Here is a 16,687-nt window from a genome sequence, read left to right as displayed (position 1 = left end):
GTAGTGTCACAGGTAGATAGGGTTGTAAAGAAAGCTTTTGGCTTTTGTAAATCAAAATATTGAGTATAAGAGATGGGCAGTTATGTTGAAATTGTATAAGACATTGTTGAGGCCTAATTTGGAGTATTGTTTGCAGCTTTGATCACCTACCTACAGGAAAGATGTAAATAAGGTTGAAAGAGTACAGAGAAAATTTACAAGTATGTTGCCAGGTCTGAAGGACCTGACTTATAAGGAATAATTGAGTAGGTTAGGACTTTATTCCTTGGAACGTAGAAGATTGAGAGAAATTTTGATAGGGATATACAAAATTATGAAGGTATAAATAGGGTAGATGCAAACAGGCTTTTTCCACTGAGGTTGGGTGGGATTACAATCAGATATCATGGATTAACGGTGAAAGTTGTAAAGCTTAAGGGGAACATAAAGGCAGCCTTCTACACTCAGAGGGCCGTGAGAGTGTGGAATAAGCTGCCAGCACAAGTGGTGCATGCAAGCTCGATTTCAATGTTTAAGAGAAGTTTGGATAGGTACATGGATAGTAGAGATATGGAGGAATATGGTCCCAGTGCAGGTTGATGGGAGTAGGCAGATTAACTGGTTTCAGCATGGACTAGATGGGCTGAAGGGCCTGTTTCTGTGCTGTACTTCTCTATGATACTATGACTCTAAGTGGATTCCATTTAATTGGGCCATCAGTTAATTGGGGCAGCCACTTATTTGAGACAACTCTTACAGAACAAAGACAAATCAAGAATGTTGCATGGATTCCCTTTGCTTATTTGGGACACCATACTGCTTAATTGAGACAGGAGACTCTTGCTGAACAGGATCCAACCGGCGTCAGTCGCACTCAATTGTGCGGCTGTTAAGCGCTACACCATACTTAGAGTGAACAATTGTTAAATTGCGTCAGTTGCGTGAGTTTGTGTTCAAAACACAGTGATTTTTGTCACTGATAGCTGGCGAGAAATAAGCACTAAGACAATTGAGAACTGTTTTGATCACTGCAGTTTCAAGCATTGAGGCTTGGAGACGCAAGAAATGGAAAATGAAAGAATTTCACTCCTTCATCAGTGGTGAAGCAGGGAACTACGAAGAATTTTCAGGTATTGACTATCATCTTGAATGTTATCTTTGGTCCCCAACAGACATTTATCTCCTGTGGCTCCAAGTAGCTGTTTGCATACAACAGTGGCCACTTCCAGGTACACCACTTCAACTGGTGTGCCAAACCAGGTGAGGGGAGCAGGTGGGTTTCATATCCTGGTGAGAGAAGAACCTGCCTGTCCTAGTATGGAAAATCTGGGCAGAGATCCTCAGTGAGATTCAACAGCCATTTCTGCAAAGCTACATGGAGAGCAAAGGGCATGACGAGGCACAGAAGAAATCATGGTCATCCACTGCAAGCATTAAGACCCCAGATGTGACATCTACCCATACCACTGGACGTGCACTTCCAAGGTCGAGAGAGTAGAACTGGTCCAGTGCTCATCGGGATGTTTCCCAATTAACTGGAATCCACTGCATTTCCATATCTTCCTGTAAACACCTGCAAAAACATAGCCAATGTACTGATTAGTGACTGGGTTTAATAAAACTGTAGATAGATCGGTTGGTCTACAAGGAGTGACCAGTGGGTGAGAGAGCAACACAGAGGGACTCAACAAGTCAGGGGGCAATTAACAGTTGACATTTCTGGCTGTGGCTCTTCATCAGGACTGGTAAATAAGGGGGCCAAAGCTAGAATAAGAAGGTGGTGAGAGGGGGAGGAGAAGTAGACAGGTGATAGGTGAGACCAGGTGAGGGGGTAGCAGGGTGGGTAGAGGAGACTTGGGCCCCTGATGGAGCTGGCTGAGTCTACAACACTCTACAGATCCCACTAATCTATCAGTAATAATTCAGTGATTAATTAACTAATTTGCTAATATAGTGCGGACAGTGCCTTCATTTTACTGCAAATGTCTGTGAGCTTGCTGCTTTAGACATAGGGGCATAGAGTGAGAATCAGCATGGAAATGGGTCCTTCTAGCCACACTGACCAGCAACCACGAATCCTACATTTTATCCTCACCATTTTCCACCAGCTCCTCCTGATTCTACCACTTGCCGACAAAACTGGGTCACTTTACAGCCCCCAGCTAACCTACTGACCCATGGGAAGAAGGTGTCACCTCCAGGAAGATCAGTGCATGGTCCATTCCATCTACACGACTCCTTCTCCCATTACGTAGGTATCAACAGTCACATAACCAATAAGGACACAGGCATTACTGAAAATTCAAAGTAAATTGATGCCCTTGACAGTCAGGCTATAGGCACTGCAGAACTTTGCTACTTGCCTCCTATCCACTTTTACTCCCCCATACATTTGAGACAAGTTCCATAAAATAAATATTATAGATGTGCAAGTCATTTTTGGGGATTTGATCTGTAATATGTTAAAGCATTTGTAAAGCGTTAAGTGATGTGACTCCTAAATTTGGTGGTACTGTTGGTAATAAATGTTGCAATATCTGAAATTCATGTTACAGCCTTGAATACCAGCCATCCAACTCCATGCTTCAATAAAAGTGAAACAGGAAGCACTCCTTTTCTGGAAGAGCGTTGGGAATCTATAATTGTTCCCACCCCCCCCACCCATAATGCTGCATTATTTGGGACCTGGATTTTTTATTTAGGGGTAATATTGCTAGATCCTTATTAGGAAAGGTGGCCAAAGCACCTGGTGGACAAATGGAGTTGTAGAGACCAGCCAGAGTCTAACTGAACAGTGGAACAGATTCAAAGATGTAATTTTCCCTGTCAGTTCCCTATGGTCCTAATAAGAACATGGCATTGTGATGAATGATCTGGAATTCCTGCATGGAGTGTGGTAGAATATTAAGGTACAAAGAGGAGAGTCTTCTGACAAGAAGTATTAGGGTGAAGCATGAATGATTCCTCAGATCACCACCCCAGAATGTCCTTCCTGGAATCAGCTGCTTTACAGCCTTCTGCTTTGATTTTGCATGAGGTATTTTAGTTTAGTTTGGGTCCAATTGTTCACTGGCCGCGTCTATCAGTGCAAATGCCAGCTGTCAGCTCAGACTGTCTCGCTGATTTTTCATGTTTTTCACAGAGTGAAGAATGCACATTGATCAGGAAATAATCTTTATTCAATCAGGAATTCTGTGCTGCATTTCCATGATAACGGGCTGTTCCCCCAGAGTATTGCTGTGGATAGAAGCTCAGCATGGAGTCAATAACCAGATGAAAACAATGAAAGATGACTTGCATCTCCAACCAGATAATATTGTGAGTTGCCAAGCTACTCTACAGAGCTAAACATAGTTTCAGCATGGCTTTTATTAAAAACTTATTTGCAGAATCTTCCACAAGCTCACCCTGCCAACTATTTGCATGAATTCAAGAGATCTAAAGAATAATTGGAACTTAGTCAAGTCAGTATATTTTTTTGTGGATGCAGTTTCAGGCTAAACATATGTGTTGTGATGTGACAACTTCATCTGTCCTCAGCCAAGCCGAGCTAGGGGATGTTTTCATTCAGACAGTAAAGCATTTTCCCCCCCTGGAATACAGATGGAAGATTTCTGAGGAGGAGCTGTTTGGAAACTCCTCAGGGCTTTTGTGAAAGTGAAGGATTCAGCAGACTTTCTGGATTAATTATCTAACAGTTGAAAAGGGCATTGGAACTATCCTTCAAAGAGGAGTTAAATAAAATTAACAAATGTTGTCCAAGAGACTGGAATAAATTAAAACTGCAGCCCAGGCTGTGCTGGCTTAGTCGATAGAAGGCAGAACACAGGGAGAGAGCTGTACTTGACCTTGGTGCTTTCAGGTTAGGAGGCAGAAAGCTCAGCCAAAGTTTCCTGCTGCTGACAAGTGTCACATTCCTCCAGCGACAATCAATAGAAGCCATGTGTGTGGTGAAATTTGAATGTTGGCCAAGTCAGGGTTGAACACCGTGTTCCTTGCAAGTGACTAGCTAACATTACTTAGACAACACCCTACTGTCATACTTGTGGAGTTCCCTGTTGTTCAGGAACGTTCAAGCCTATACAGGTTTTCCTTAAGCCACCGTCGCCCAACTTATGTACGCGTGAGTGATTGTGAGACCAGTGGGAACTGGAATTGGAATTAGTTTATTATTATTACATGTTCGAAGATGCAGTGAAAGGCTTGTTTTGGATAATGTTGAACCAGATCATTAAGGACTCTCATCACCTAGGACATGCCCTCTTCTCATAACTACCATCAGGGAGGAGGTACAGAAGCCTAAAGACCCACACTTAATATTTTTGGAACAGTTTTTTCACCTCTGTCATCAGATTTCTGAATGGTCCCTGAACTCATAGGTCAAGTTTATTGTCGTTCAACATATACATGCATGGGTGAGTGAGTGAGTGAGTGAGTGAGTGAGGCCTCTGTCAGTCAGAGTTGACCATGGATGTTGCCTCCCAGCTGTCTAGATACACAAGCCTGGCCAGTATGATATGGAGGGAAAGCTGTTGCCCATGTAGCAATCTCCCCCCTCCACGCAACTGGTGAACCCAAAGGAATGGCAGAGACTGATACAGTTTGGCACCAGCAGCATCCTAGGAGTTGCCAGTCAGCATTGAACTCACTGTAGGACTGCCTTAGGGACTCCAGCTCCAGATTTTTCCCTCGGGGTTTACTCCCGAAGCCTTCCCCATGAGTGGGTGTAGCTGCAAGGCAGCGGAGGTTTGAGATCAGAGTTTTCCTTCTCCTAGATGAGCTGCCAACCATGGCTGACAGGCCCCATTTGCCTGAAGTAACTAGTTTTAAGGCACCAGTAACCTGCCTTTGCCCCTTCTCCTGCCGGTAGAAATGGTTCCGCTGGGCTTAACAGCTAAGCCAAATGTGAAGGCCAGGAGCTGGGCGTGGTTGTTCAGAGGCTATTGGGACCATTTAATAGATAGTGGGAGCTTGTTCCCACTACCATCTCCGGCTATAACGTCCTTAAGAATACATTCATACTGCCAAATGAAACAATATTCCTCCGGACTAAGATTCAAGATTGTGTAATATCATTTCCAGTACCCAAGGAGAAAGGAGAGCACAGTAATTGTTACTCTGCATCTGATGCAACACAAAAACAACACAATAAGGACACCATAATAAATATAAATACATAAGATAGCTTATATACATAGACTAATTGTATGTCCATAACCAGGACCCCAGGAGTGTCTTTACATGAGGTGACTCTGACTGGAAGTGATAAAGTAGTGGTGGAGTTAGTAGGTGGAGGTGTTGATCAGCCTTACTACTTGGGGAAAATAACTGTTTTTGAGTCTGGTGGTCCTGGTGTGGATGCTACATAGTCTCCTCTCTGATGGAGTGAGACAAATGGTCCATGAGCAGGGTGGCTTCATGAAGATACAGGCCCTTTTCCAGCGCCTTTCTGTATATATTGTATGTTTTTGATGGTGGGTAGACGGGTGCTGGTGACGCGTTGGGCAGTTTTGACGGTCTGCAGCAGTGCAATTTCCGTACGACGCAGTCATGCAGCTGGTCAGCACGTTCTCCACTGCGCATCTGTAGAAGGACGTGCTCACGGGTGTGCAACGTCCAGTCTCCTCAGAAAGGGAGCCATTGGTGAGCGTTCCTGACTGTGTTGGATGTGTTTTGGAACCATGAGACTCTGCATGAGGTGTGCACCCCCGGGTGTTTGAAACTGCTGACAGTTTCCACTCTTGTGACATTGATACGAAGAGGGATGTGAGTTGTACAATTTCAGCTGAAGTTGATAACCATCTCTGTTACCTTGTTAATATTGACAGAATAAAGGAGATGGTTGTACATCCTAGGAGCAGGCCTCGAGCTCTTCCACCTCCTCTCTGTCGGCTGTCGCATCGTTGCTGGTGATGAGCCCCACCAGTGTTGTGTCATCGGCGAGCTTGACACTGTGATTACTCAGGTGCAGTCCTGTGAGAGGAGAGTGTACAGCAATGGGCTCAGCACACAGCCGTGGTGAGGATGATGGGGAGGAGTGGTTGTACATCCTGACTATCTGCTGGTTAGCAAGTGTCGTTTCACAGTGGTGTGTTTAGACCGAGGAGTAGCATGACAGGTGCTATGGTATCTGTTGTAAGCATATTGGTGAGCGTCCAACAAGGCAGGAACTGCATGTTTGATCTGTGTCATTAACAGCCATTGAAAGTATTTCATGTTGATTGGCATCAGTATTGCAGGCAGTAGGAGCACGAACACAGTAGATATATCTCCCACACACCACATAAAGTAAAAATAACCTACCAAATAATAAATATATATTCCAGAAGGTTGACGTTTATCATAAGGTGGGTTTTACGACACGTTAAAAAATAAGGAGCATAATACTACTGGCTGTTCGTACAGGATGAGACCTAGGTTGTGCTGGGGAGCTCAGTAGCCTCACAGTCTAGCGGAAGGAGTTGCTTCCCTTCCTAACAGTCCTTGTCCTAATGCTACAGTGCCTCTTGCTTGATGGCATGGAGTCTGGGGCAGATGGGAGGAACCTTGACAAAGCAAGAGCCCTGCGTACAGCGTGCTCCTGATAGCACCAGGGACGATCGTGTTCAAGGCCAGGCTGAGCATATTAGGGACCATTGTCCAGGTGGGACAGGATGGAGTGGAGGGCAGAGGGCATTGTCAGTGGACCGATTTCAGTGATAAGCAAACTAGAAAGGGTCCAATGCATCAGGAAGAACAAAGAACAAGGAACAATACAGCACAGTACAGGACATTCGGCCCACAATGTTGTGCCAACCGTTAAACCCTGCCCCCTCCATATAACCCTCCACCTTAAATTCCTCCATATACCTGTCTAGTTGTCTCTTAAATTTAACTAGTGTATCTGCCTCCACCACTGACTCAGGCAGTGCATTCCACATACCAACCACTCTGAGTAAAAAACCTTCCTCTAATATCCCCCTTGAATTTCTCTCCCCTTAGCTTAAGGCCATGTCCTCTTGTATTGAGCAGTGGTGCCCTGGGGAAGTGGCGCTGGCTGTCCACTATCTATTCCTCTTAATATCTTAATATAAAGATGGGATTGAATGTGATTCATAACCAGCCGCTCAAAGCATTTCATTGTTGATGAGGTCAGAGACATCGGATGGTAATCATTAAGGCAGTTCACTGCCGATCTCTTTGGCACTGAGATGATGGTAGCTGCCTTGAAGTCAGTTCTAGAGAGATGTTGCAGATGTCTGTTAGAACTGCTGTCAACTGGGCTGCACGATCCCTCAGCACCCAACCAGGTATTTTATCAATTACCTGCAGCCAGACAGAGTGCCTGCTCCTTGGAGAGGGGAGGGGGTCTTCTGGACTGGCACAAACCATGCCTGAAGGACACTCAGCCTGTCAGGAAGAGAGGCATCAATGTCGTTGACACGCAGGATGGATGTCGCCTGTTATGCTCTGAATACTGACTCACATATTCATATACAGCCTGTATTCTGAATACAGACTCATATACAGGAAAATAAAGAAATACAATAGAATTTATGGAAAATTATAGGTAAACAACTAATGTGCAAAAGAAGACAAACTTTTAAAAAATAAGTAAAAATAATAATAATACTGAGAACATGAGTTGTAGAAAGACAAAAAATCTATATCATATCACAGGCCCTTTGGCCCACAATGTTGTGCTGACCATGTAACCTACTCTAGAAGCTGCCTGGAATTTCCCTACCCCACAGTCCTCTATTTTTCCAAGCTCCATGTACTTATCTAAGAGGCTCTTAAAAGACCCTATTGTATCTGCCTCTACCACCTTCGCTGGCAGTGCATTCCACACACCCACCACTCTCTGTGTGGAAAAACTTACCTCTGACATTCCCTTTGTACAAACACCAAGCGCCTTAAAATGATGCCCCCTCATGTTAGCCATTTCAGCCTGGGAAAAAGCCTCTGGCTATCCACACAATCGATTCCTCTCATCATCTTGTATGTAGAGTCTTTGAGAGCGAGTCCAATGATTGTGGAGTCCCTTAGCATTGAGGTGGGTGAAGTTACGGTGTGGCCTGATCTGCGGAACATTTACTGTTTTAGTTTCAGACCTCTCTCATCTACTGCGTTTTGCTTTCTGACGTTAAAACCTCTGCCCTCTTAAATGGGTGTAAAAACACTTATGAATCTATTCATAGAAAGACGGGGGAGAACAAAATTGTCCAGATAACACCACCTATCAGATTATTGCTCATTATCAACAGTTTGACACAGCTTGCTGTGTGTTGGCACAATATGTCGCGAGCTGCACTCCAAATGGCTCTTAACCACTTTCCAGCTGATTTGGCTTCTGAAGCTGAATTGATATTCACTGTTTTTTTCCCCTCCACTGTCTGGGTCTAGTGTTGATCCCATTTATTTAATGTCTTGTGGTGTCACTGAAGTGACATTTCCACAGAACTGACATGGCATCAGCAGCAAAGGAAATGAACAGTGTTTCCAGGCATAAGACCTTATTTAGTGAATATTTCAAAACAATTGAAACAATCTGTGATGGCGGAATCAGATGTAATAGCTTCAGGAGAATATGGTGGAGACGTGCATTTCGGTCACCGACACCGACATCTATCCCAGACAGACTCCCAGCTCACGCTGCTCCCTAAATTACTTCTATCACAAGAGACCAAGAACAAATTTCCAGGGAGGTGCACTTCCATCATTTTTTTTTATCATATGGTAAATTTGTGCCAACTTCATCCAAACTGAGTAATGGCATTTATTTCAGCACACCCTATGGCATTCATTTGTCTGTCGCATAGCTGTTACCTAAAGTTTCAGAAACACCTGTTAAAAATAAACCCAACACACCTTCTGAAAATATTTAATTAAAATAGAAAGTGATATTGACTTCCACCCTTATTATTTTCCATTTTTTTCTCATTTGTTTGGACGGTTTGGTGGAGCTATGTCTCTACCAGAGGAGGTGTGAGGAGCGAGCCTGCAGGTCGCCCTTGGGCAGGGTGTAGAACCTGCTTAGCTCCTTGATCCGGGTCACATGAAGCCATGCGGTGGACGCTCGTGTGAGCAGCTGGTGCACATCACAAGTCCTAGCTATGCGACCACTGACGCCAGGCAGACAATCTCTGAACAGTATTGATAATGGCTGGGGTCACCCGTCTTGTAAAACCACTGCCCAGAAGAAGGCAATGGCAAACCACTTCTGCGGAAAAATTTGCTAAGAACAGTCATAGTCGTGGATGACCACGATCGCCCACGTCATACAACATGGCACATGATGATGATGATGAGTGTCATCTAGTTGTACTGCACAGAAAAAGTCTCTTCGGCCCATCATGCTTATGGTGACCTGTTTGCTCTTCTACAATAGTCCCCTTTGCCTACATTGGGACCATATTCAACTATACCTTGCCTAGTTAAGTGTCAGTCCAAATGCCTTTTAAACTCAGTGGCTGTATCTTTTTCCACCAGCTCCTCTGGCACGAGTTCCAGATACCAAACACTCTGTGTGTAAAAGAAACGTAACCCTAAGATCTACTACCTCTTAACTTCAATCTAAGCCCTCTTGTTTTTGATATCCCTACCGCGGGAGCTACAGAAAGAATCAGTCAGCATATGTCGCGAATGTTTTGTTTTGGTTTTGTGGCAGCAGAACAGTGCAAGACATAAAAATTACTGTAAGTTACAAAAATCAACCAGTAGTGCTAAAGAGGAATAACAAGGTAGTGTTCTGTGGGTTCATGAAACGTTCAGAAATCTGCTGGCAGAGTGGATGACATTATTCTTTTGAGTTCACTGAGTTTGGATCTTCAGGGTCATGTACTTCTTCCCCAAACGTAGTGACGTGAAGAGGGCATCTTCCTGATGTTGAGGGCTTTTACTGTATCTATACCTCCAATAATCTTATATACACTCATCCAGTCAGTTGTCACTTATTTTCCCTCTAAACCTCACTCTCCTGCCTTCTCCCCATAGCTTTGATGCTCTTACTAATCAAGAACCTATCAACCTCCTCTTTTTTTATGATTTAAATTTTATTGAATTCTTTTACAAATTTTCCCCCGAACCCTTGAGTCAAGCCTTGTTAAAATTATGTAAATCATAGCTTACAAAACATAAAATTATCCATAAAATTAAAAACAAACATGGCAGAAATAAATATCAATATAATAACCATGTGTGTCTATTTAGACCTCTAATAGCATAAAAGACTGCCATTCAGCAATATGCTTCACCACACATTCACCACTATTCCCCCCCCCCCCAGGAAACCTAAATATTTGCCTAATTTTTCTGTATAGATGTCCAATCTATCAAACTGTTTGTAAGATATGCGTTCAAAAGCTGCCACTTTGGCAATTTCTGTGACCCACTCCTGAATTGATGGCCCCACCAAGCTCCTGCAACCTCTAAGTATAATTTGTCTTCCTACCATTATACTTGTCTGGATCCAATTTTGAGAGTTTTTATCCCCAAGTGTGTCTCCCAAGACAAAAAGTCTGGGGCAGAAAGGGAGTTGAATACCCGAAACTTCACCAATATTCTTATGTATCATAATCCAAAATTTTTGAATTCTGGGACAGGACCAGAGCGCATGTATAAGTCCCCTTTATCCACCTCACAGTGCCAGCATTCAGGGGTATTTTTCAACCCTAATCTATGCAACCTTGCTGGAGTCCAATAGAAACGGTGTAGAATCTTAAACTGAATAAGGCGCACCCTCAGGTCTCTTGACATTGTTTTGACATTTTTGCAAATTTTGTCCCACTCCCTTGTCTCAAAAGGCACACTCAGGTCTTTTTCCCATGCTCTTTTAAGACCCAACAGAAATTTGTCCCCGGAGATTTGTGTTAAAGCTGAATAATAAGTTGAGGCTTTGTGACCTTGACCATATGCAGCCAGTACAGTAGACAGTATCATAGCAACATGTGGGGGGTTGCTTTGTAGAACCAAAAGTTGTATGTAGCAAATGACACAGTTGTAGATATCTCCAAAATTGTGACCTAGAGATATCATACTGTTGGGTTAATTGATTAAAAGATTTAAAACTATCACCATTATAAAGGTCCCCCAATTTAATTATACCTTTCCCTTGCCATCCCTCCAGAAGAAAGGGGATTTATCAATACACAACTTTGGATTCATCCAGATACTCGAGGCTTCATTCAAATATGGATTAAATTTAAATAATCTGGCTAGTTTATTCCAGAACAAATGCCTATGCGATATAATTGGGTGAGACTTTGCCTCAGGAGGTAACTCGATAGACAAATATTGTAATGGAGGGATGGGAGGAGGAGCAGAACATGCAATACAATACCAAGGGGGCACTTTCTCTGGAGGGAGAGACCAAAGCGCGAAATGCTTACTAGTAAAGGCATACTAATAGTATATTAACTTTGCCAAACCTAATCCTCCCCTTTCAACTGGCAATTGTAATTTGTTAAAGTTTAAGCGTGGGCACTTACCAGTCCAAATAAAAGCCTTAATTATTTTATCAAATTGCTTAAAATATGTTAATAGGATTTGAACTGGTAATGATTGGAACAGATAATTTACCTTTGGAATGCTATTCATCTTCAAGGCATTTACTTTTCCCGACATTGACAAATACAATGATGACCATCTGTCTACATCACATGAAATTCTCTGCAATAATGGATCAAAATTTACCTTTACGAAATCCTTCAGCTGAGGGGGAAAGTTAATACCTAAATATCATATACCCTTCGTTGGCCAGTGAAATTGGCCTGTGTAAAAAACAGATGCAGTCAACGGTAGTGCTTCTGATTTTGTCCAATTATCCTTATAACCTGAGAATCTAGAGTAAAACTTTATAATGTTAAAAAGACATGGCATCGACTGACCAGCGTCCAACACAAATAATGAAATATCATCCACATAAAGCATCAGTTTATGAACCTATCCTCCCACTGATACCCCTATAAAGTTCTCATTCTCTCTGATAGCTGCTGCCAGGGACTCCAAAGCTAGACAGAGTAACATTGGGGAAAGTGGGGAACCCTGTCGGGTACCTGTTCTAAGAGAGAAGTAAGGTGAAATGTAACCACTAGTTTGAACTGCTGCTTCAGGGTTATTGCATAACAGTCTAATCCATTTTAAAAAGATGGGTCCAAATCCAAAACAAATTGAAGAATCTTAAACAGATAGCCCCATTCCACCCAATCAAATGCTTTTTCAGCATCGAGTGAGATAGCTGCTATAGGTGACTGATTATCGGCCACTGACCACGTAATATTCACAAGACGCCTGATGCTATCAGGTGAGCTGTGGCCCCTGATAAATCCCACCTGATCACTGTGTATCATCCATGTTATTACTGTGTCTAAATGATCAACCTCCTCTTTAAACGTACCCAACGACCTGCTCTCCGCAGCTGCTTGTAGCAATAAATGCCACATACTCATTCCCCTCCCCTCTGGTTGAAGAAATGCCTCCTGATCTAAAGGGACATCCTTCTATTCTGAGGCTGTGAACTCTGGTCCTAGGTTCCCCCACAATAGAAGACGTCCTCTCCATGATAAACTCTATATGCGTACTTATCGACATTTTGGGTAGAGGCCTTTCTTCAGCACGCGAAAGGAAGGTCTCTCTTATCACTTGACAGTTTGTACAGCTCCTCCTTACTTTGGCCTCTGTCACCTTCCTTTTCAGTCAGGATGAAAGGTTCTGGCCTGTTTATTCTCTCCATAGATGCTGCCTGACCTCCTGAGTTCCTCCAGCTTTCTGTGTTTGTTGCTCGGAATAAACACTGTGAATGGCAGGGTCCACGGAGTATCAAGCAACAGGGAGATCTTGATGTCCAAAGATTATTAGACTAGGGCACTGAACAGAGGAACGAAGAACCAGTCTCCAACTTTACAGAATAGAGAGACCTTTAACCTTTAAGGAAGATTAGCTTCATTTGACACACACACATCAAAACATACAGTGAAATGTGTAATTTACAATAAATCAAATCAGTGAGGATTGCGTTGGGCAGCCCACAGACATAAACACAGCATTCTCAGAACTCACTAATCTTAACCTCTATGTCTTTGAATTGTGGGAGGAAAATGGAAGACCCAAAGGAATCATGGGAAAAGCGTACAAACGCCTTACAGACGGCAAAGGGAATTGAACCCTAATCTTACGGTTGGCGCTGTGAAATGTTGTGCTAACTGCTATGCTACTATGCTGTTGATACTGGTCAGAGCTTAGCAGGACTACTGTGTACAGTTCCGGTATCACACTCGAGGAAATATGTGACACTACTGCTAAGGGTAAAGGAATAACTGATTCACAGGGAGCTGAGGGAAACCTTTTTCTAGGGAATGGTGTGTACTGGGAACACTGCTGGAGAGATGTAAGGAAGCAGAGGCATTGACAGTGTTTAAGAACTGTCTAGATGAGCATTTGAATCTCTTAAGCATAGAAGGTCAGTCAAAGCACTGGAAAATGGGATTTATACAGAAGGGTGCCCAGTGGTTGACATTAATGTGCTGGGATGAATGGCTGGTTTCCATGCTGAATGATGCTATAATTATATATTTTTTTCCTATGGTATCCCCTGAGCCCCTTAAAAATGCAGAATTTTCTCACTCCCTGTTTTGAATAAACCCAATGGCACAGAATTCTGAAGATACACATACTTTGCTTTGCAAAGTTTCTCCTCATCCTTAAATAGGCTGTTCCTAATTTAGACTCTCTGAGCTTTGATTCTGGATCCCGCTGGCCCATGGAAACAAGTTTTCCTTTAAGTCATCTTTGTTTCTTTTTCCACGTGCCTCTGTAATGTGTCCTATCCCTTCAGCGTCTTGCCAACTGCAGCGCCTACTGTCCGTCTAAGTTGTCGGACCCTCCCTGGTTTAAAGTGTCTCCTTCAGACTCCATTCTCCAGGGGAAAACAAATCCAATCTCCACACATTCAGAGTCCTGCACCCCAGAACAATTTCAATCGATTTTATCTGTGACTCTTCCTTGGCCCTTCATAAGCTGCAGGAGGACAATGATATCTGGTTATACAGTCGGCCCTCCTTATCCGCGAGTTCCGCATGTGCGAATTCAACCAACCGCAAATCGAAAAAACCCGAAGTGCTCTTCCAGCACTTGTTGTTCGAGCATGTACAGACCTTTTTTTCCTTGTTAGTATTCCCTAAACAATGCAGTATAACAACTATTTTACACAGCATTTACATTGTATTAGGTATTATAAGTAATCTAGAGATGATTTAAAGTAATGCACGTACGTTATCGTGGATCGGGATCGAAAAAATCCAGATGTTCTCTTACTAAGTAAGTTTGAACAGGTACATCTGGTATTACTTAGCGTCAGTTAGTCAAACATTTTTCTTAGTATATAGTATATATTTTACCTTTCTATGCAAATAAAACACTTAAAACGTATGTTTCAGCGCCGGACGATCCAGTGTCAGGCCACTTTCGAGTGCGCTCTCCATCCATGCCGGGTTGATGCGGAGGATCAAAAACCCAAAACCCCAAAGCCCAATAATTAAACCACTGTGTTGCCCAGTAATAATTGTAGCTTTCAGCGGGGTAGGGCTTTCCTCACTTTATCCTTTAAAATTGTTCCGGTCATTGACCGACGTAGCCTAACCCTTTTCCAATGACTGATGGCGTTTCTCCTCTTTCCGATCGCTTTATTATTTCCACTTCATTTTCAATTGTGGTTGTGATTATTTTCGTGAACAGAATCACTGCGGATTCAGAGCTCCACCGCCGGGTCCTAATGTCCACCAAACTGAGACAGGCTTAATAACGTCCGGGGTTCCGCTGGGTCCCAAGGTCCACCGCACTGAGACAGGTTGAATAAGGGACTTGAGCATCCGCATTTTTTGGTATCTGCCAGGGGTCCCGGAATCAATCCCTCACGGATTAGGAGGACCGACTGTAAACACTTCGGCATCCACTCTCTCAGCTAACATCTTACATAGAGTCTCAGACCAGATGTTGAAACGCTGGCAATTCATTTCCCCCACAGATGCTGCCTGATCCGCTGAGTTCTTCCAACAGATTATATGTTCCTCCAGATTCCAGTGTCCACTCTCACGTGCCTGTCATTTTTCTCTCTCCACAGATGCTGCCTGACCTGCTGAGTGTTTCCAGTGTTTTCTGGCTTTGCTCCTGCCATCCCATTCCTTGCAACTCTCGGATCATCTTGTCCCTGTAAACCACCACAGAGTTATTGCCCTCTAGTTTCAAGGACAGCTTCAATCCCACTGTTAACAGATTCTTGAATGGTCTTCTTGTATGGTAAGATGGACTGTTGACCTCAGAATCTACCTCATTGTAACACTGGACTTTATCTTTTACCTACATTGCACTTTCTAGTAGCTGTTCCATTTTATTCTGCATTGCTATTGTTTTTCCTTGTTCTACCTCAATGGTGTAACGAGCTGATCCAGATGAACAGTATGCAAGACAAGTTTTTCAGTGTATATGGGTACAGTGCATGTGACAATAACAAATCAATACCAATGCCATAGAACACATGTGATTGTTATTAAGCCTGTTCTGATTCTGATTGTAGCTCGCCATTGGAAATGGTTTTGTTACAAAAGATAATGAGAATCTGTTCCACAGGCTGAGGGTTATTTTTCAGAGGTGGCAGATCTAAGGCATTAAGCAGGGAAACCAGAGATGATGGGTCGGCCCACCCAGACTTGGAGCCTGGAGTTCGGGGTCCTGTCACACAGCAAGTCCAGGGGTCAAGATCGAAACCTAAAGATCGATCAGAGATCTGGAAGTCCAAGCCCAGGGTGAGGCTGAAAACTGGAGACTGGAGGCCTGTCCTGGAGTGGGAGGACTGTCCACATGTGAGTGGATGGGAGGAAGAAAAGCGGCTTATTTTGATGTGGTTGCTTCATTGCTTTTTGTGTTCTGTTTTATTTTTTTTCTTTGTTGTTCTGCCAGACTTTGTGTTCATACTGTTTTGGTGCCAGACAGTGCAGCAATACTTGCACATGCAGAGGTTGTGTTGGTTGTTGAGTTAACCTACACGGAGACAGATAAATCTGGATCTCAATGGCATCGTAACCGTGATGTTTCCTGAGGTATTGTGATCCAAAATGCTCTGCATTTCAGTAGTAACATTCAAAGCTGACCCAGAGAAGGCATAAAGATGTAAAACCCTGCAAAAAGCAAGAGGAGCTAGGATTAATTTGGTATTTCTGACAAAGGATTTTTCTGAACGTTGGTCATCTGATTGGTATCATACTGTGGTTCCGATTCTAAAGCTCTTTGGTATGTAAAATGTGTTTTCTGCATATAAGCTAATATGAAGTAATGCTGTAAAACTAGGAGTTAAATATCTTCCATGGCTGTCTCCGTGCTTGGGTCTTGGAGTGCATCAACAATAAACTCCGGGAAATGGAACAGAATTGTGCAATTCTAGCCTTGCTGTGACAAATCAATTCTCCATCACCTGACTTTGAACAGCAGCATTTTCCATTTCTACAGCTGGGGAAGCGTTTTTGAATTTTGGACGTAATCTGTCTTGTGCAGATTAATTTTCCGAATTTTAGCATAGCCGAAGATTGCTGAAGTTTTCTAAATCTCTTAGAATGAACATGTGAAGATTGTCCCTAGCTTTCTTCATTCTGTGCTTACTCTACAAAACAACTCTTTCCATTCAGATCACCACTTCCAAAAATCAGCTCTTATTCCAAAGAAAAGGGACTGGCACCAA

At 43.1% G+C, this 16,687-nt stretch overlaps 1 long non-coding RNA gene across 1 annotated transcript in view; it reads left to right on the top strand.

Annotated features, from left to right (window-relative positions):
* LOC132397797 (uncharacterized) overlaps nucleotides 1–16,687 on the top strand; it is a 37,438-nt gene that overhangs the window by 15,305 nt on the left and 5,446 nt on the right. Inside the window, exon 2 of the long non-coding RNA XR_009513452.1 lies at nucleotides 15,077–15,252. This is a non-coding gene — a long non-coding RNA (uncharacterized LOC132397797). The remainder of the gene's footprint in view (nucleotides 1–15,076; nucleotides 15,253–16,687) is intronic.

The sequence above is a fragment of the Hypanus sabinus genome, chromosome 8, assembly GCF_030144855.1.
Source record: "Hypanus sabinus isolate sHypSab1 chromosome 8, sHypSab1.hap1, whole genome shotgun sequence".
NCBI classification, from domain to species: Eukaryota; Metazoa; Chordata; class Chondrichthyes; order Myliobatiformes; family Dasyatidae; genus Hypanus; species Hypanus sabinus.
Note: the sequence above shows the minus strand (reverse complement) of the source record. Positions and strands in the feature narration are given on the sequence as shown.